At 37.4% G+C, this 21,467-nt stretch overlaps 1 protein-coding gene across 5 annotated transcripts in view; it reads left to right on the forward strand.

The window, feature by feature from the left end:
- Window positions 1–4,867: 4,867 nt before the first annotated feature.
- Window positions 4,868–21,467, forward strand: part of TET2 (tet methylcytosine dioxygenase 2) — a 136,031-nt gene continuing 119,431 nt past the window's right edge. For 3 of the 5 annotated variants that reach the window (XM_047090800.1, XM_047090803.1, XM_047090802.1), the window contains exon 1: window positions 4,868–5,098. The gene's annotated coding sequence lies outside the window, so the exon portion shown is untranslated. Of the gene's footprint in view, window positions 5,099–5,145; window positions 5,936–21,467 lie in introns of those variants that run through there. The other 2 variants (XM_047090798.1, XM_047090799.1) reach the window with 2 other exon arrangements.

Consider the following 21,467-nt stretch of genomic DNA (forward strand, 5'->3'; position numbering starts at 1 on the left):
GATTTAGACAAAAATATTTAAATATACATATATATGAATGAAGGAGATGGGGGAATACTGATGTTACTGCTAAAAACTGCTGCATGAAGAACTTATGGTATAAACATGGACATCTATAGCTGCTAAAGTGGGGAGACAGGACAATGTTAGTTTGCAAGAACATGAGCTTTAGAATCAGACAAACCTAGATTTAGACCTTAGTTCCAGCTCTTTAATATTTAATCCCAACCAAATTACTCAATCCTTAATTCTCAATAAGATGATACCTACATTATTAGCTTTTAATAAGTAGTAAATTAAAAGAGATAATAAATGTAAAACAATTATTCCCATGCTTGGTGCATAGCCAGTATTTAGCCAGTTGTATTCCCTTTGGAGTGCTAAATATGAGTAAATGTAAATGCTGAGACCATTTTTCTAAGTAACAAAGAATAATGGGAAATTATTGTGAGTTTTGAAGGGAGGATTCCTAGATCAGCTGGTACTATTAATAGCAAGAAAAGAATTTAGAGGAAGCTGAGCAGGAAAAGATATATGGCTAATTTTGGTGTAATGAATTAGGCCTGAACTTGGATTCACACAACTTGAGTTAAAGAGGTGCTGCTTCCTCTATTTACAGGCTGAATGACCTTGAGAAAATCACTTAAACTCATATTTCATAGGGTTGGAAGTGAATTCAATGCCAATTGGAATATGGCATATGATTTTGAATATTAAACATAACAGCATAACTTTACCAAATAAAACTATTGTTTAGTGTATAAAAAGATGCCTTGAAGTCTATAAAGTACAATATAAATGTAGAGTGATGTTGAGGTAACTACCAATAGTTAAAATTTATTTATTATTGAGGTTCACCATTAAAGTTGAAAAATTATTCTCTCGTAAGAAAGGGAGGTATTTAATGTGTTACCAAATTTGGATGACAATAAAGTAGTTACTAGATTGTGAAATCAGATTTCATGAGGAAAAAAGAGATTGATATTAGCAACGTATTTGCAATACTTCTGAAAGCATTTCCATGATGTTTGTCCCACGAATGATCCTAATATTTTTATAATGCCTTTAGCAATGTTTTAACAAGATTAGACTTTTGAGTTTTATTTGACATTTCACTTTGCCCCCATCATATCAGTATACACATTGACTAGCTCCTGACTTGAGTAAGTTAGTATTCTATCATGCGTATCTGTTTCTTAAAATTTTCCAAATTATAGAAAGATAAATTATAGAAATAAAGTCAGAAAAAAATAGAAATCATATTAATATAAGAAGAATTACCAAGATCTCATGACAGTATGATCCCTGGCCTTAGACAATAATGGTTTTTAGTAATAATACTAACTTGTATCAACAAGTTAGTGTTATGTCTAAATGTTTCATTTATTGGAAAGTTTTAAAATTCACATTCTACCTATGTTAAATATGTACCTTAGTATGGTGTGCAGTAATGTTACCAGATGAGAGAAACAAGAAAGCCCCTAATAGCAATGACTGCTGTGCTGTCTGAAGGTCAATTGTCTTTTAAGCATGCAGAGAATCTTTATCACGTCTTCAGAAATATGTTTTTGGAAATGGGAAACAACAGGCCATGGTTTAATGTTTTTGTTAAACTGCTATAATTCTTCCAAAGCAATATGTATCACAATAATTTCTCTCTGTTAAAGAGAATATCAAGTCCTTAAACAAAATTTCCTATTCTGCAGGTGGGGAGGAAATTAAGAATGCACCTTCTTTTCTTTTTTTGGCTTTGTTTTGTTCTGTTTTGTTAGTACAATATAAGAAATTTGCATTGTAAAGCAAGCTGCTGCTGTCAGCTCTTTGATGGACGGAGCAGTCAGGAAGCTGCCCCCACCCTAAGAAGCTTAGAGACTGAGTTGAGCAACTGAGTTAGACAGCAGGTGCCCAGGCCAATCAAGTCAATTTTCTAACACAGAATGCATGTTGTGGAACTTGTTCTATTAGTCTTTTCTCTCTCTCTCTCTCTCTCTCTCTCTCTCTCTCTCTCTCTCTCTCTGTTAAGGAAGCAAGAATTTCTCTGTGTGGATCCAGTGCTGTTATTTCTAGTTTCAGAAAAAACAGTAAGGAATTTGGCAATAATTTATGTTAAAACAACAACAAATTACCTTTTAAAAATAGGTTACCCACACCTATAGGAAGAATCTCAAGAAGGCACACAATTAATAAAAGCTGGCTCTGAGTTACCCATACCAATATGCACTAATGTGCAGTAAACAACTGATTGTGCTCACTATTTTTCTTTCCCAGAAACAGCAACTAAGCAAGAATGTGTTTTTTTTAAATCAACAATATAAAATCTCATTAACATATTTTACAATTGGAGACCTGCAGAATTTTGCTTCCTTTTGCTATTGAAAAGTCACAATAGCCAAGTGGAGTAATGTATGTTCTTCTAAATTAACACATGTTGCCGTGGTTAAGGGTGGAGTGAGGGTGCAGAGAAAGAAGTTGGCAAGAAAAGGTTCAGGGCCTGTTGCAAAACCAACTGCAAGCCAAGTATGATTCCAGATAGACAAGAACCACCTGTTACAACAGAGGGAGAGGTTTCAAAGATGAAATGAGAAGGAGGTGACCTTAAAGATCATTTCCCCAATTATAATATAAACAGCTAAGGGAACATGCAGATATATATATATTGAACACATGTGAATACAATATTATCCACATGTTATTCAATATAAGAAGGCATATAATTACTTATGTATTTCTAATCAAGAAAAACTTCTGGAAGTAAATGGTTTATTATTGGTAATAGTAATCGCCAGCTGGACACCTAGTACCTCATATCTCATTTAATCCTCACAACAACCCTTTTATTTCAGAAGGTGTTTAATACATGAGGAAACGGATACAGAGAGAGTTAAGTTGCATGCCCAAAGTCACACACTTAATAAGGGATGGAGTCAGGATTCAACCATATCTGTCCAACTCCAAAGCCCGTGCTTTCAGCAATTCTGCTGTATTGTGCACTACATAAATATATGTCATAGCCTTTGGAAAATTTTACTTTCTGGACTTGACCAAAAAAATTAGAAGGAACCTCCCAAACAGCTTAAAGTACACTAACAATTGTCAAGACCTCAATGACACATTAGTGTCCAGTTAGAAAAGACAGTAATTTAATGCCACGTGAAATGCTTAAGGAGAAATGAACAATGTTGCTTAGCCCTTGCAAAATCCGAAATCTGAGTGAACTCTGCCTCAAAAGGGAATATACAATGTTTCATTAGAACACACTTTAAACGTTCTCCTTAGTAACTATGTGACACATAGAAAGAGTTCCCTTTTTAACCCCTTTCAAATGGGGAAATATTCTGCTTTTATAAAATTAGGAGAGGCTTTACTTCTAAAGAAATTACAGAGGAAAAGAAAAAGTGGGCTACACAAAATAACTTGTGTTGACCTAAAGGTATTGGGATCACAATGCAGTGATCCTATAAAAGGTGTGCCCAGAATATCTATTTAAAATTCGAATGTCGGTACGCGAAAACTTCTTCTACGGGACGAATCTCAACAACCACTGATGTAACGGCTCATATGGGCTTTGTTCTTTATCTTATCTTCAAATAAAAATTTTATGATTAAAGAGCGAATTAAGGCTAGTCGGCAATAGAAAAGACAAACTGTCAATGGAAGGAGGTAGGTATAGAATCAGGAACGTCAAGGAATATCGTCCGTCGCTTGGAATTTAGTTCTTTATGGGTCGATTTCTTCACTACTTAATTATACGTACGGGTAGAAAATTTTCAAACTAGAAGCTCTTACTGGAGAAAACGTAGGCATTGAAAAGCGCAGGTTTCTTTCTTACAATCGAATCTAGCGAGAAGTAGAGTCACTGGTGAGAAATTCGTCTTGGATCTGTGAGAATCCCTCTCCTTCCCAGCCCACGTGGCAAAAGTAAACAGAAGGTGGGCCCGGGGCGGGGTGAAGCAGGACTCGGTCAATTTCCTAATTTGTCGAGTCTTTAAAACTACAGGCCCCTAAAGCACTAAGGGCAGGCCCTCTGCGAAACTGGGGAGCGCTTTTGCAGAGCGAGATTAAAGCGACGGTGCAGAGGATGCCAGAGAGGGGGCGAGGCGGGAGCGGGTGCACCTTCCAGGGGGCGGGGGTGCGGGCCTTTGCGGGCGGAGGTGGGTGCGCGCGTGGGCGCGTGCGGAGATACCTGCAAGGCGGTGGGGAGTAAGGGCTAAGGTGCGAGGCTGCCGGGCGGAGCTGGGTGCGCGCTGGGGTGAGGGGTGCGCACAGACCTCTAAGTGGGTGGTGGAGTGCGGTACTGAGAAAAAGTTTAAAAGGTTAATCCGAGGTCTCCATCCTTGTGCCAAGCACCCACGCCACCTCCCCCTGCGCGCCTGCCCCGCAACTTCACCCTAGTGGCTACCGCTCCGAAGGGTCACCGGGGCGCCCCGGTCTGGCTGCGGCGCCCGGGAAGGTGCGGGGGGGAACCTTCCCCCGAGCTCGCTCCCGCCCCGCGCTCATCCCCGCGCACCGCTCCCCGGGCTCCACCGCACCGCGCCAGGGCCGCCCCGGCCTCGACCGCGCACCGCATTGTACGGCCCCCAGGTGCCGCCGCCGGCCTTTGTGCGGGAAGCCCCGGGCAGGGGGCTGATTCCCTGGGAGCCGCGGCGGAGAGCCCCAGGGCGGCGGCGGCGGAGGCCGGGGCGGAGGAGGAGGAGGAGGAGGAAGAGGAGGAGGAGGAGGCCGGCGGCGGAGGAGGAGGAGAGCGGGGCGGAGGCGGAGGAGGAGGAGGAGGAGGCGGAGGAGGAGGCGGAGGGGAGCCGGCAGCAGCGGCTGCGGCCAGAGCTCGGGCGGCCGCCGCCGCCTCCTCGCGAGCGCCGCGCGCCCAGGCCCGGCTCGCATGCGAGTCACGTCCGCCCCCTCGGCGCGGCCGCCCCGAGACGCCGGCCCCGCCGAGTGATGAGAACACACGTCAAACTGCCTTATGAATATTGATGCGGAGGCTAGGCTGCTTTCGTAGAGAGGAGCAAAAGGAAGCAAGATGGCTGCCCTTTAGGATTTGTTAGAAAGGAGACCCGACTGCAACTGCTGGCTGGCTGCAAGGCTGCGGGACGAGAACGAGGTCAGAGCGCGTCTCTTAGGCCGCGGAACTCCCCCTTTCCTCCCCCCCTCGCTTTCTCTCGGGCTTCCAGGCACTGGGGAGCAGACCCTGCAGTGTCACCCGCAAATACCAGGAGGGAAGAGGGAAGCTTCACAAATTACTGGAGCCTCTTCAACATGGCTGACAAATATAGTTTTAATTCCGCCCCCCCCCCCCCTTTAAACCTGTGGTTCTGTGCTCTCTTCTCTCCCCTGCTAACGCTCCTCTCCTCCTTACCCAGAAAACTTACCTTTGTGACTGCGACCAGCCGGCGCCCCGGCCTTTTATCTTCAGGAAAGTGATTTTTCTTGGCTTCCCTTTCTCAAATAGTTCAGCTTTGGGGGGCACTACTTTTCCCTGGAATCCTCCCCGACCCTCTCCCCTTCTTGTGAGTCAGGCCAGCCTCTCGTTTAACCTCACCCACCCCGGAAAAGAACTCTGACGGAGTGTTTTTCGGCCCTTTTATCTGCTGTGGGGTCTGGGTCTGGCTCTGCGTCCGCGTCAGCCCCTGGCTGCCCCCGTGTCCGCTTTTCGGGGGGCGAGCTGAGCGAGTGTCATGGGGAGTCGAACTGCAGCACACCAAGTGGGGTTTTGTTTTTTTTTTTTCCTGGAGTCCGCGCGTTTGGCTAGGGGCGCCGAGAGAGGAGAGCATAGTTTTCTCGGGTCCCCCAAACCAGACCAGATCCCACTTTTCTCCAGGTACATCAGCTCCGCGATGGGCTGTGCCTGCCAGCCTGGGGAGCGTGTGTAAGAGAATTTGTGGGCAAATCTGGGTCCTGGCTTTGTGCTTCTCCCGAATCAGCTTCGTTTGGTTCCCCGGTAAGTGACAGGCAGACACAAAGGCAGGCGCAGGCCGGGGGAGGGGGCGGGCGGGCGGGAGGAGGGGGGCAGAGTTGAGAGTTGGAAGACTGCAAGGTCAGGGGCGCCGAAAGAAATGAAACCCAATCCCAGCAAAGAAACGCACAAGTAGGGAGCAGATTTCTAACAGCCCCATCCAAATTTCTCTCTCTGTCTTGGTTGCTTTCTTTTCCTTGATCTTTTATTAATCTGCCTCTGTGTCCGTCTCTCTTTTTTTTCCTCCTCCTTCTTCACTCACACACACACACACACACACACACACAACACTCACACACACTCTCCAGTCTTGCCGAATCTTCTCACTGGGGCTGCTTGTCCAGTGTTATGAAGCTAACAGAGTTTCTGTGGGGAGTTTTCTACCTATGACAAAATAAAGTGTGGCCTGGATAGACTCCTTAGAAGGTCGACTATGAAATATAAGTGTTATTTACTGACTATTGCCTTCATGACATACTTTTAATTGCATCGAGTAGTTCCCCCCACCCCCTTCATCTAGTGTTTAGGAATTGAACGGAGGGTTATTTTCCAGTTGTTTGCTTAAGATTTACTGAAAAAAAATTAAAAAATATTTTCCTGTGTAAGGTAGGATACATCCATGAATTTGAAATCTCAAGTCTTGCATTGTGCTTTCTCCTCTCTAATAAGGGATAGTACTGGCAAATCCAAATAAAAGTATTCATCAACAATGATCCAACATAAGAGTAAGATTGTTCCTTAGGGGAAATTGGGATGTAAGGAGAAAAGATATAGGTCTGGTTTGCTTTGCTTTGCTTTGGGTTTAAGACTGTGGGTATTGTTGCCTGGTTAATGAAATCATTATATTTGCATTTTAATGGAAATTTGAAATACTGGAGGAGGGTTATATCCTTTTACATGTTTGCATGTGTGTTTTATAATAAGTTTGAGGTAGAATATAAATTTCAACACAATAAATATTGGGTGGTTTTTTTTTTTTTTGATGTTATTAAGCAGAGAAGTGTTAGTGAAGGATTGGAAAGTCAAACTTAAGTTTGGAAGGCATGTATTTGATTAAAAATGGACAGAATAAAGAGCACAATAATGGACATTACTCCATAAATCAGACTTCTGAAATCATTTGTCCTCTGTAGTTCACTCTGTAACACTTTCTATTTTGATCTCTGAAAAAGCAGTTAAGTTCACTTTAATCATTGATACTGGAGATTATTTCACATGATTACAAGGGAGTACTATTACTGATCTCTGGAACAGAAACAGCTCCTTTGGTTAGTTCTTATTTGTCCTAAAATTATAAAGGAAATACTGAGGAGTTTAGCATAAATGCTTACTATTTGTTGAGAAAACTATGATTAATTATTCCAGCAATTCGGAATTTAAAATAAACAGTTCTTTTTGCTGACAGACTAATATCTAAATGCTTTTGGGGGACTTTTCAAATGTTGTGGTATATGTTCTCTTCAAGTTATTTAACTGATAAGATATGTAATATTTTCATTCATATTGGCAAATAGTACGTACAATAATTTTATTGTGACCATGAAGATTTGTTCTTTCCTATTATCAAATTTAGACTTTTTTGTTATTTTATGTGTCCTATTTGTATGCTGAAAATAGCTGTTAATTTAATATTGTATGAGGCGCTTAAATGATTGTAAGGAAGAGATGTACATATATTCACCAATCTGAATATAAGTACCACTTTCACATTTATTATAAAAGAGCAGTTATTTGAATCCGTATAGGATAGTTTACTGTAAAAGACATCATGTCTGTTCTTCATTTGCCATATGTGTGATAGTACCACCTGGATGTTTCCAGAATTTCATAGATAGAACTGTCTTGAGCAATTGCATTTTATGGGAGTGATAGTGAACAATTACAAGATAGATCTTTTTCTTAAACTGCAATATTGTTTTGTTTATTTTCTTACTGAACTAATGGTTAATGAGACATTAACTTGGAAAGAAGGGAGTCCCTTGTTTTGTTTAAATTCACACATTTACCAACTATGGCCTTAATTATATCTGGCATCGTGCCGGTCCGTGACAGAAGTCAAAGGGGTTGGTATGATCTTGATGCAGTGGCACATGAACATAGACATGGACGAGTCAACATTACTTCCGGAAATGCACCTGCCAAGGAGTTATTATGACAGACTTCCAAAGTCCTGTTTGGGCATTGGACTTGTATTAGGTAACAACACCTGAAGTTAATGTTTTGGTTTCACTTGCTGAAGTTATAATTTCTCTATCAATTCCTCCAAGGCTCCACCCACACACAATGTTGTAAGCCAAATGTCACTATTAAAATGTGTTTCCTTATTTGCTGATCTCAGTAAGACACCTTTCCTATAATTCTCAGACTCAGGTTTTTAGGAGAAACCTGATTTTACATTATGTCCCAGATCCAAGTTAGTAAATTCCTATGAATTCTTTGAAATTATCTTGAAATAAAGTGTCTTCAAAAGGACATTAGAATGTCTAATACTTAGAAATATGAAACCTGATTTTTTTATGTTCTAATTCCTTCTTCTGTGAGTTCGGTTGTTGCCCACTAGAATTTAATAGTCTTACCTAGCCATCTCAAAGTGCTAGAGGGAGACTTCTTTGTTTTATAAACAACCATATAGACAGGGTAAAATTTGGAGCAGCTGTCAGTGTTGGTTCATCAAAGTAACATTTTCCTCAACTATTATGCCACCATTGCACAGTAGTTCTTTAAGCGAGGTAATGGCACCAAAGCCAGTAGCAGGAAACTCTCATACAAGCCAACTTTACAATTGGAGTCTTAACTGTGGGAGAATTGAGTTGCCAAGTAGAGCTGGTGGTTATCTTGGAAATTGTGCTGAACAACACAACCACAAATGATTTTGTCGAATATACAGTATTTACTTGGTCTAGATCTCCAATTTCTATTTTGACTCCCTGCCAAAACTCAGGGAATACTGTGGCATTATTCAAGGAGGGTATATAGTACATCTGTACACCTTGGTGTATAATACACTATATATATGTGTGTGTGTGTGTATGTGTATATATATATATATATAGTACACTATATATGTACATACGTATATATATATATATATGTATGTATGTATATACATACATACACACACACACACATATATACAGTAGGAAAGAAGAGTTCCACAAGAGGACAGGGTAAATGAGAGCCCTTGAATCATTGTGACTGCAAGCCAAAAAGAGTCTTAAGTATCTGCTGTTTCCAACATTATTCTGATCCTAGATTGTACATTGCAGAAAATCCCTGACTTAAGATAGATATATAATCTTTCCACAATAAAAAAAAAGATTTTGGTTGCCCATTCCAAAATAGTAAAATTCTATCAGCTTTGATTTATGCTTTTTCCACTTGTCATGAAATGCAGTTAAATGTGCCAGGCTTCAAAAAGTAGAAATAGATACTAGGTGGATTTTCAATATTTTGTGTAAAGCATATTCAGTGATAATGTCAACCTACCTGCAGTTTTAAGAATTTGGAACTCAATATTTTGTATTTACTCAGGGTTGTTACTCAAACTGACTTGAAATCAAGCTCCAAATAATCTGAGAATTAAATTAAGATATGAATATATTGAGATGCAGTGTTCTTGGAGGACAGGTTAGTACGTAAAATGAACTGGTTGCTTCGCTAAAATTGCTGTAAATATTTATTTTAAATTACATTTATGTCTCTTGGAAGAGAGGCACTGATTTCTGTGTCTGTTTATTCCATAATTGAACGTAGTGGTGTTCTACTTAGTCAAGATGTAATGAAGGGAGGACAGCTTCCATTTATAAGATGAGTACATTCTGGAATGTAATGGATAGCACAGTGACTATCATTAGTCATATTTCAAAATATATTTCAATGTATTTCAGTATTTGAAAATATGTAACGATATTTCAAAATATATTTAAAAGTTGCTAAAAGAGTATATCAAAAATTGTAAGTATGTGAGGTGACGGGTGTGTTAATTAACCTTTTTTGGTAATTTTCAATATATACATATATCAGATCATTACATTGTACACCTTAAACTTACATATTATGTATCAATTGTATCTTAAAAACCGAGGAAAAAGTCCCGAATGGCCTAAAACAGGAATAATGTCATTTAATTACAAAATGTATAATCTGTTCTCACTGGTAATGGTGATGATGGTGGATTTTCCTTAAGTGTAACTTCTACAGGCTATGGCAAATGACTCACAAAAGCCATCCATTATAAACATACAGCTTAATGATTTTTAGTAAATTTACATGGAAATCATATATTTTTCATTGAAATTTCTATTAAGATAAGTATAGATTCAGATGCAGCTGTATGAAATAATAATTGGACATGTACATTCTGTCCAATTTCCCCCACTGGTAACTTTTGGTAAAATTAAACTATCACAGCCAAGATACTGTCATTGATGCAGTCTACCCGTCTTACTCAGCTTCCCGCAAGGTGATGTGTTCATTTGTGTATTGTATATTTGGTTCCATACCATTTGGTCACATTATCCGATATCTTTAGCCCTTTTTTCCTGGAAACAGAAAGGTTTAACACAGTTCTGCTTCATCGATCATGTGGTGGTGCTACCATTCCTTATCAAAATGTTAATCAGAATATAGGCTTTTGTTTACTTAGTGTTTTTCGCACAAAATGGCCTTTGTGTTCAAAATATTTTAAGTTGTTTAATGATTTCTTACATTGTAATTTACGTCATCTAATTCTTGTCACACAGCTCTAGTGATAGGTTTTGTTATCCTCATCTCGCATGAGCTAACTGAATCATAGTGAGGTTGGATAACCAAATTCATACAGCCAGTATGTAGCTTGACTAAGATTTGAATTAGACAGCCTGTCTCTGGAGCCCAGTCCCTTAACAACTATGCTATTCTGCCTCATTACCATTAAAAAAAAAAAAGTGAAGATGTAATGTAGGCTATGCAGGGAAAGTCATAAGAGAAGACTTAGAATACTCACAATTTGTTTACACAAAAACTGGTACCTGAATATTCATAGCAGCGTTATTAGTAGTTGTCAAAAACTGGAATAACCCACATGTCCGTCAGCTCATAAATGCATAAACTGTGGCATATCCAAACAATGGAGTAATATTCAGCAATAAAAAGGAATGAAGGTCTGATACATGCTGCATCATAGGTGAACTTTAAAAGACGTAAATAATAAAAGGCCACATATGATATGATTTCACTTATATGAAATGTCCAGAATAGGAAAATCTAAAAAGGCAGAAAGTAGATTACTTATTGCTAGGGGGGCGGGGGGTGGGGGGGGGGGGGGAGGAGAAGGGGCACTTATGGCTAATAGATAAGGGGTTTCTTTTGGAGCCAATAAACCCATCCTATAGTTAGATAGTAATGTTTCTACAACTCCAAAAAAGTACTCAATTATATACTTTAAGAGAGTGAATTTTATTTTATGTGAATTAAATCTAAAGTTATAAAAAATGCATACCACTGACAAGGTATTTCATGTTGAGAAAGTATCTCATGTCTCATGCAAAAAAATGTAGGGTACTGTTTGAATTGAATTATGGTGCTATGCATGTCTTTCTAGAAACATGGCACCAGTGAGTTTTGTAGGACTCTCCCTATGAAATTAATACTTTTAGTTTTGGACACACAGGGTGAATTACTTAGGGTTGGGTTTATTTGAATTTCTAACCTAATGTAATTCTAGATACCAGACATTCTTCTTGTTGAGCAATGCTTCTCTCCTTTTTATTCTGATGAGAATGTTGATTTGCTGCCAATCTGATCCCATAGTTTGGAACTAAGATATAACTGGAGTGGGGGAGATTCAATGATCGGAAGCATTCGGCTTTAATAATGTATACATGTTATTGTACTCGATAAAGAAACGCCTTGGCTTCGTATGATTGCTGTAGTCATGATTTTTTCAAGGAGTAGCTGTAGAAGTGGCCAAGAATTGTACTTTTAGGAAGTATGATTATACATAGCACTTACCTGTAAGTTTGTTGTATATTTGCAAGAGGTGCAAGTTAGACACTCAGGTTAGAATCTTTATCCTATCAAGCTGATGGAGTGATTGTTGTACAAAGCATTGAGGTAAAATATAGGCCTGGTCCTCCTCATAGGAAAAATGAATAGCTGCTTGTTTTTTTACTCTCTCTTGTTTCTCTTAATACTTTACAGTTGATAATATTTTCGTATAATAGTATCTCCATAATACTCAAAAGTTGTTCACTGGGCTTTAATGTGCTACTCCATCTTTGCTTTTTAAATGTACTTCCAAAAATTGTAAATTTTTTTCAAATAAATCAAAAATATTGGATACGGGATATGTTGGGCTGTGAATTTTTGCTGATGGACTGCTCTCTTCAGGGAACAAAATTGTCTATGGTCATGCATAGACATAGCAGATCTCCCATTAAGGCATGAGATACACAGTATTGGTATTTTTCACTTGTTACTTTTATAATTTTGAGATTTGTTGTAGTTTGTCCTGTGCATGCTACAAAGTAATGATAATTTTAATTACTATTGTCATATCTCATTAGCCATTGCTAAAACCTGCCTTTTCAAGTCACTTGTTTTCTTGATAGAGTATTGAACTAGTTTCTATGTCCAGATTATACTTTAATGGGAACTATTCACCCAGCTCTCAAGATGAGTTTTAATTATAGTATTTCTCCTCAAATTGGTATATTTTTGTCTAGCAATGTGGAAGAGAAAAGGTTTCCATGATAATAGTGAAACCCAGAGGATATAACACGATCCATCTCTGAGTTATTCCTCCTGTTTTTCTTCCCTGTACATTAAGAAACAAGGACAACCATTTAAAAAAATACCTTAATTATTAGTTGTGCTGCTTCTAAAGTAAAGTGCCAGAAACTGAAAATAATACAATGACACCACACCCAGATTCCATCCCTAACATACGGTCTTGTTCCTATTAATTTATTTTTTAATCTGTTTGTTCTTTCAGCACTTTTTCCTTTTTTTTGTTTGAAGTCTCTTACTTTGAAGTTATAGAATTTTCATATTTGCCACTGGCTATAAAATTCTCTCAGCTCTTTTATAACCTCTCATGATTTTTGCATTAAAAGGATTACTTTTATACACCCTCTAATTAGTTTAGATGATTATTAGATTTTTGTTTGTTTTACTGCATACATCGTAACAGAACAAGAAATCACTTCTGCAAATAAAGTAATAGTTCACAAAATTAGAATAAGCATCTTAAAAAGTGAATCCAGTTATTAAAACATTAATTCACTTACATTTATATTTTAAGGTACCAAAGAGAACTGGTGAAAGGAAAAAATACCATATATGGGTACTTTTCAAACATGAAGGAAGAACAAATTTTCTAACTTAAAAATACCACATTAATTATTTGTTTCAGTAAAAAGAGAAGCAGGTACATTTTAGCAGGAAAGCTTATATTTTGAACTTTGTACTCTAGATTTAATCTATCTTTATTCCAAGAGAGCCACTCAAATGATTATTTTTTTTCCTATGAAGTTAGAATGTATCCAGTTGAAATTAAGACAACTTAATTGTACTTAATCTTGGAACGTCTACCGTATTGTAACTTGGAGCAAAACATACTGGCAGAAAGCAAAGCTAGTAGACCCTTTGCTAATGGCTCACCTTTTTAATAGTTCTAATACAATTGTGTGTTTCTATTGAAAATTAAACTTGGTAAGGACATTTGGTTATTAACTTTGGGAAATGACTTTTCAGTATTTTGAAACTTAACCTGTTTACTCTTAAATGTGATTCTTATTTCAAGTAGGAAATTTTATAGATATCAACTAATATTAATATATAATTTAAAAACTTTTTAACAAAAAAATGAAAACATAAAAATGTTTTTTATTACCAAGTGTATAAGAGATAAGATATAACATTTTAAAATGACTTAAAAATATGTTTGAGATTTTGTTGAAATCAGAGTATTTTTCAAATCACTAGTTTTAATTTGCTGACAGTTTTACTTTGATTTTTTTTTCATTGTTACAATTTGTCATGCTTTAAATAAACCAAAGGTTATGGGAAACATACCATCTTTAGGGGTAAAAAAAAAAAAAAACACCTCGATATTGAGGGGCACATGGGTGGTTCAGTTGATTAAGCATCAGACTTCTGGTCATGATCTTGCAGTTTGTGAGTTTGAGCCTCACATGGGGCTCTTTGTTGCCAGCACAGAGCCTGCTTGGGATACTCTGTCCCCCTCTCAAAAATAAATAAGCATTAAAAATATTTTAAAAAAACAACTTGATATTGACATTTTTCTCTAATTTTGGTTAGAATTCAGCCTCCTTTAGAAATGGAGTTTGTTTCCTGTTCACAAACTCACTGTAAACGATGCAATGAATATAGATGAGAGTGAAAATTAAAATAAGACAGGTAAAACATTAAATTGTGTTTCTCTTTACTCAGACATAGCCATTGGATACTTTTTGCTGAAAGGGTCATGTTGTAATTTTATTTAGATGCAGATTGTCACTTGCAAACTATTTGCCTACTTAGTGTATCTCTCTCTAGTGGTTGTATAATCCTACCTCATATTTCAGTTCACACTGAAGTAAGTGAACAAAAAAAAAAAGAATGAGAAATCTTTTTTAAGAGGAGCTAGAAAGTGCATTCAGAATGCGTTACTTGTGATCCTGTCCTCTAGTTAGGCGCTGCTTAAAGAAGGAAAGAAATGCAATGGGTATTGGTCATTTCTCCTGTTCTTCCTCCCAGCAATTTTTTGGGGAAGGAAGGGAAGGAGGAAAGGGAAAGAAGAAAATAAATCACTTAGAGATCATTTCTTGACAAGCACATGCTCATTTTTAGGGCCAAAGAAATGGGAGGTTTTTCTTTGGAGCCTGTTGATGCTTTCTCGCCTTCCAATTACACGCGGTCACATCAACTTCTGACACGTGGGTACCGTGCGCATGGCAGCGCTATTTACAAACACCATCCTAGAATTCCAGAGACTCTTATGTAACAGCTGAGAGAGTGCGGGCTTTGTGTGTCTGTGGGCGGAGGAATCAAACAGTTTAATTCATAGTCCGGGAGCCCTTGTCTGGCTCTGACAGGGTCATGAACCAAAGATCAAGGTGTCTAGGTCAGGATCCGCCCAATATGCAGTTTTCCGACCGAAGTCTCAAAGGCTGTGCTTTAATACAGGATTAATCTTTCTTTCCTCCTTCAGCAAATGGAACCAATTATGCCAAACTTTTTTTGTGATTTTGGAAAATGCGGGCAGATTGTACTTTGGTTCTGGTCATAACTTACAGTGCCACTGAGACTAAAGTGTTCTCGCCTGCCACCCAGTCTCACAAATGCCTTTAAAAAAAAAAAGTGTATTACGTGTATTTTCAAATTTGTAAGCATCTTCAGATGCAATAGAATTCATAATCTGACTTTCCAAACTAACACTCAAACCACAGAATACTCAAGGACGATTAATTATCTTCCTTATCCCTTCCTGCAGTCACCACTCTTCCCTCCCTCCCCCATCCGTTTTCAATTCTTCAATATCACACCTCCCTCAGTCCTCCTCTGCTTTTAAGTTCTACATTAAGACTTGGGTTTAAACAAAAAAACAAAAAATAGGTTTCTATACTTAGAGAATTGTTGTTCCTTTCTCAGATAGATTTTGAGAGTTTTTCATTTATATTTATCAATAAAAAGAAAGTCTTGAGTTAAAAAAACAAAAAATTAAAGCACGCTAATTTAAAGGTCTAATCCTGTATCTGGTATAATCTTTTCTGGTGCTTTTCATCATAAATTGTAAGCTGACTTGTTGGAATCTTTAAAATATGAGTAAATTTTGAGGGTTTTTTTTTTTGTATTGCATCTAAGGATCATTTTAGATGGGCATCATCATTGATTATCTAAAAATAGAAACGATTCATAACAAAGAATTGAAATTAGATCATAAACAAGTGAACTCGTAGTTAATTAAAAAGGCCTGTTTGAACTCTTCTTTAGTAGAATATTTTTTGAAATTATACTACCTTTCTAAAAAAAAAAAAAGGAAAATCAGAATCTTTGAAATGCAGTACCATAAACAAAAGGAATTTGTTTAACTTTTAAAAATAAAGAATCTTCCCCAAGAGATAAACCAAGCACCAAAAATCTATTGTTTTAAGTACTGTTTGGTATAAGAGAAGTTTAGATCGGAAATAATTTAGAGATTATCTGTCCAAATTTATTATTTGCATATGAGGCTTAGAAATTAAGGTTTAGCTGTTTAACATCTGAATCTGCTCATATATGGAAGATATTGCCAAAAGAGTGACTCATTTAACCAACACAATGAAATCTAAGGATGGGCATTTTTTATCCCTGTTACTGAGTAAAAGTTCCTTCTGGACTTGAAAAGATATAATTTATTTAGTGTTTATCAGTTAAAATATATTGTACATTTCTAATACATTGACTTAAGGTAGGTGAAAATAGATATAGTCTTAAAAAGATTCTTTTCATTTGCTTGCTTTTTATTGTTTTGGTCTGATGATAATGTGTTTAGCTTAATCACCCTTGCCCCAGATAATGAAAGTTAGTGTGAAATTCCTTATGAGTATCCTTTTCTCCTAAGAGCAGTGCCAATTCTAAATACTCTTGGGGGTTCACAAGAATTATCTTATGTTATATTAGAACATTAATATTCTCTTTTTTAAAAATTTTTTTTTAATGTTTATTTATTTGAAAGAGAGAGCACGCACACGCGAGTGTGAGGGTGGACGGGCAGAGAGAGAGGGAGACACAGAGTCTGAAGCAGGCTCCAGGCTCTGAGCTGTCAGCACAGAGCCTGACATGGGGCTCGAACCCAAAGCCCTTGAGATCATGACCTGAGCTGAAGTCAGAAACTTAACCGACTGAGCCACCCAGGTGCCCCAATATTCTCTTCTTATACCTTTATTGGACAGTAAATTATATATGATTCTAAGATGAAAGTGCTCAGAATTTGATAAAGGCTATACATTAATACATTTCTGTTAAGAAAAGATTTAAATACTACTTTCATCTGATTGTACTTTGGTTTCACTTGAAGAGGCAAGCGTGTGATATAAAATTTGATTTATTTAGTGGATGGACTCCCTTCATAAAGATGAGACTTAGTGGCAATTATTTCAAAATATCAAAATGGTAGATTGAATGTGAAAGATATATACCAAAAAGCAATATCAAAATTTTAGTTTATCCCCTTTCATTTTCTACTGAGTGTGTGTATATGTGCGTGTGTGCACACATGTACTGGCTTATGTGTATCTTGGACTTGATATGAGTGAAGTCCTCTTGGTAGAAATGGTGAATTAAATGAACCATAGTAAAAGTTTCTGTCTATGAATATAAAGCGAGAAAAATGACTGATGGCATGCATTTTTACAGATACCATGAAGTTGCACAAAATTCTCAGTCATTTGTGTAAACTTTTTTTTATATGGTTCTTTTGTAAGACAGCTGAGGAATGAAATAGCATACACATAAACCGCTGGCTTGGTGATGTAGATATTGGCGCCAGGCGTTCCCTCTTGCTAGGGAGTTCCAGGTCATCCTGATGCCTTCCCATGTGGTCAGGCACACGTGGCTTTAATGTTTACACACACTGTTCCAGAATTCTGAACACCAGTGATGCAACAATGGGGGTAGAAGGAGTGGTCTGTATCTCAAATTGTTTAGCGGCCTGGATCGCGAATATTGATAACAGAATAAGAAAGCACTGATTGTAGTAATATTTGGGGTAGAGGGAATGGTAGATGAATAAAGGAGGCTTCCCCCAACCCCCCACATTGTTATTTTAAACTATTGTTACCACTCAAAGGGAGCTTTCCACTTTGAACTTAAAATAGTAGCTTTTAACCCTGACAGGTGACTAAGCGCTTTAGTATCCAAAGACTGAAGGTGACGAAGCTCTTAAGAGTGCCACTGTGTCTCATAACCAAGCTGACTCAGACTCTTAGAAGCTATTGTGGCAACTTAACCATCTCTAATAATGTTACCGCATACCTGCTGGAAAAGATTGGAGTTAGAGCTGCCATTTTCTCATGTTTTACAATTGTTCTTTCCTCATTATTTTTTTATGTTTGAAAATATGCCTTTCCTAGTACATATAGAAATGCTTTCCAAAATCACTGAATATGTTTGCTTAGAACTACTTAAATTATAATGTGTTTATATCTGCAACAATATGGGAGGGGGAACCCCCATGTTATCTCGTAGAATCATGATAAAGGAAAAAAGGTAAGTGATAATTTAAAATATGTAATAACAAAGTGGTGGCATTCATTCAACTAAATGCCAGCAATTATGTTTAACATGGAAAAATTCCTAAAATGGTGAGGGGAAAACATGTAAAAAAAATTAGAATATAAAGAGTTTTTAAGAATAAATGCTGTCTCACAAATTATGAACATTTTAAAGATATGTTTCAAACTCTCCTACTTCTGACAAATTATCAAAGACTTTTTCATCTACCTTCCTTTGAACTTTTAACAGTTTTTTTTCTGAACTGTGGGTTTAACTCTGTTTGCACTTATATGTGTGTTTGAATATGTTTTTATATTTTAGATCTAGCTATGTAAACTAGAGTTGTTTTCAGTTCCTTATAAGATATTTCCACCTGGATTCCCACCACCTTCAAACATTTCAATAAATCATTCATCAGATTTGCAAAAATATAGTTCATTTTCAAAAATAGAGCCATAAATTGTTATCAGCCAAAAAGGACTTGAGAGACTCTCCAACCTATCTGTTGCATTTACAATTGAGAAAATGGAGCCATGGGAAGGGAAAGACAGTTACCTCAAATTACATAATAGGATATCTATCATTCTAATAATGGCTACTATTGACTATGTTCTTACATTGTGTTAAGCATCATGCTAGGCACTTTACAGAGATTATCTTATTCTCACATAACTTCTTTTTTTTTGTTTGTGCTATATATTCCCATTTTACTGAGGAAAAAAAAAACAGGGCATAGGGTTTTAAACCTCCATATACACTTGGAATTATATTTAATATCGCCTTATTTTCACCCCATTCCTATAGTACTGTAATTTCTTCCTCCTTGGTGTTCTGACCTGTGTGACCTTTCTTTCCATCCTTCTATGGTTATTCTTGCTTTTCACCATATTTTCCTACTAAAGGAATCTATATTGCCTCCTTATTTCTAATGGATCACAATGAATTCTTAAATAGCCGGCTGCCATTAAACAGTTTGGCCTTTGGGGTTAGGAAGATCTAGTTTTGAATCCTGACTTTCCTTCTTATAAGCTGTGTATGTTTTTAGTCAACATAGTAGCTTTAGCCTCTCTGAATCTGTTCCATCTGTGAAATAGGAATACGTAATAATTTTTATCTCCTATGTTACCAAGAGGGAACAAATTATGAGTTAATATAAATAAAACATCCAGCATATTACTTGCCACAGTTGCAGTGATTGAATAAGTATTCATTCTTCAAGCTTATGTTGAGCATCTATGTATTAGGAAAGAAGAAAGCCATTCTCCTTGCACTTGTGGAATATATACAGTCATAAGAAAGAATCAAAACCATGATGTTTTAAAAAGCATAATGAGATGGAAATTGTAGGACTCACAGACTGGTCAGGTGGGGAATTTCCCAGGATGCATCCAGCCCTCTGCTCAAAGGTATGATTCTGTTCAAAGGTGTGACCATTCCTGAATGGTCCCAGGCACAAGAGTTGGCATAGCTTTTTCAACATTGGAGTCTGACAGAGATTGTACAAGTGTGACAGCCTGGTCTCTGAAGGATGCCCCTAGAGGGAAACATTATTTCCGTCCCTTTTGTTATTTAAATTAGGATAAAAATTATGAGTCCATAGTTTCATCTGTTCACAATCATCTTTTAACTATCTTTATTAGGTACACTGAAAGAACACAAGCTTGTCCATAGAAATACAGAAGGATAGCATGCATGATTTAAAAACTACTAAGGACTGTAGATGTTACTTGCTCTTATTCTGTTTCATATCCTGTATTTAGGAACAAGAACAGATACTTTGGCACACCTTGCTCAAAGATAGACGATAGTCTTGTTGTGCTAATCCCAGGGGCTTCCCGTAAGAATGAAGATTCCTTACATGGTGGTGTCATGGGATTTGGGGCCCATGTGAAAGATGTTTTGGAGTGTCTCCCAATTACTAAACAGTTTAAAATATATCAGCTATTTATGTGTCAGCAACTGCCTCCTTTCATCATGATAGAAGTTTCCTTGAGAGCCAGGATCCTATCTTGTATGTCCATTGAATCCCCTTCAATAATTAACATGCAACCAAGTGCATAGCAGACCCTCAGTATATGTAGATAGATAGACAGGTTGCCTTGTGTAGGTTGGAAATATTCTTGAGTACCATCCCTGTCTGAACTATCATTTCTGAGAAATAGGAAACACAAAAAAGGAGATGTTTGGTTAGTTTCTGCAGTGAGTTTTCAAAAAATACAGATACATGGTAACAAAAACAATACAACCATAAATATGTCTTTATTAATTTCTCCTACAATAATACACTTAGTTTTCAAAACTATCAACATTAGGCCACAGCTTCTGATTCCCCACTATGCAAGATATGAACATGAGTATTTCACATTTCCATCTACTTTTCCTTCCTTGCCTTGTGCCAACTTTTATGTTCTATACCATTCTATATCGCTAAGTTTGTAATCTTTGCACTCTGTTCTTCATCTATAGCTGTTTCTCCTCTGCTTGTTTTGTTGCTCAATGCTAATTGAAAAAACAACAACACAGCATTTACAATGTTATGATTATAAAAAATAGAATTCAGTATAATAATACCAAGTGGTACAGTTGCATATTCAGAGAAGGAAAAAATGATCCCATAGCATTAAAACTTAGTATGTTCCAAAGATAATATTTTAAGCATCAAGATAAAATAGATTCCATTTTCTTAAATTCCTTTATTTCATCAAAACTGTGCCATATTTTAGTTTCTTTCACATTTGGACTTATATTTTTCTGTGAGCTTTAAATTTTTCTTGAAAATTCTAATCTCCCCCTTTGCTATTTTTGATAGAAGAATTTTATGCTTTCATCATATCAAAATGATTTTTCCAATTTCTTAATTATATCACTTGGTGAATGAAATATACCTTCTTCTTACAGTCATTCTTCTCTATGCTCCCTGCTTTTTTTTTTTTAACTTTTTTTTAATGTTTATTTTTGACAGAGAGAGAGAGAGAGAGAGACAGAGACAGAGCATGAGCGGGGGAGGGGCAGAGAGAGAGGGAGACACAGAATCCAAAGCAGGCTCCAGGCTCTGAGCTGTCAGTACAGAGCCCAACGCATGGCTCAAACTCACAGACCACGGGATCATGACCTTAGCCGAAGTCGGACACTCAACCGACTGAGCCACCCAGGCGCCCCCCTGGTTCTTCTTTTCTGAATTAGAGTTTCTTTTCATTATTTTCCTGGTGAGGTCTACTTTATTACTTCACTCCTTTGTCTTTCTAGATATTTGATTCTTTTTTTTTTCTCCTTGCATACA

This window comes from Lynx rufus, unplaced genomic scaffold, assembly GCF_022079265.1.
Source record: "Lynx rufus isolate CCGP_SWC_20201006 ecotype Redwood Valley unplaced genomic scaffold, mLynRuf1.p SCAF_3, whole genome shotgun sequence".
Lineage (NCBI taxonomy): Eukaryota > Metazoa > Chordata > Mammalia > Carnivora > Felidae > Lynx > Lynx rufus.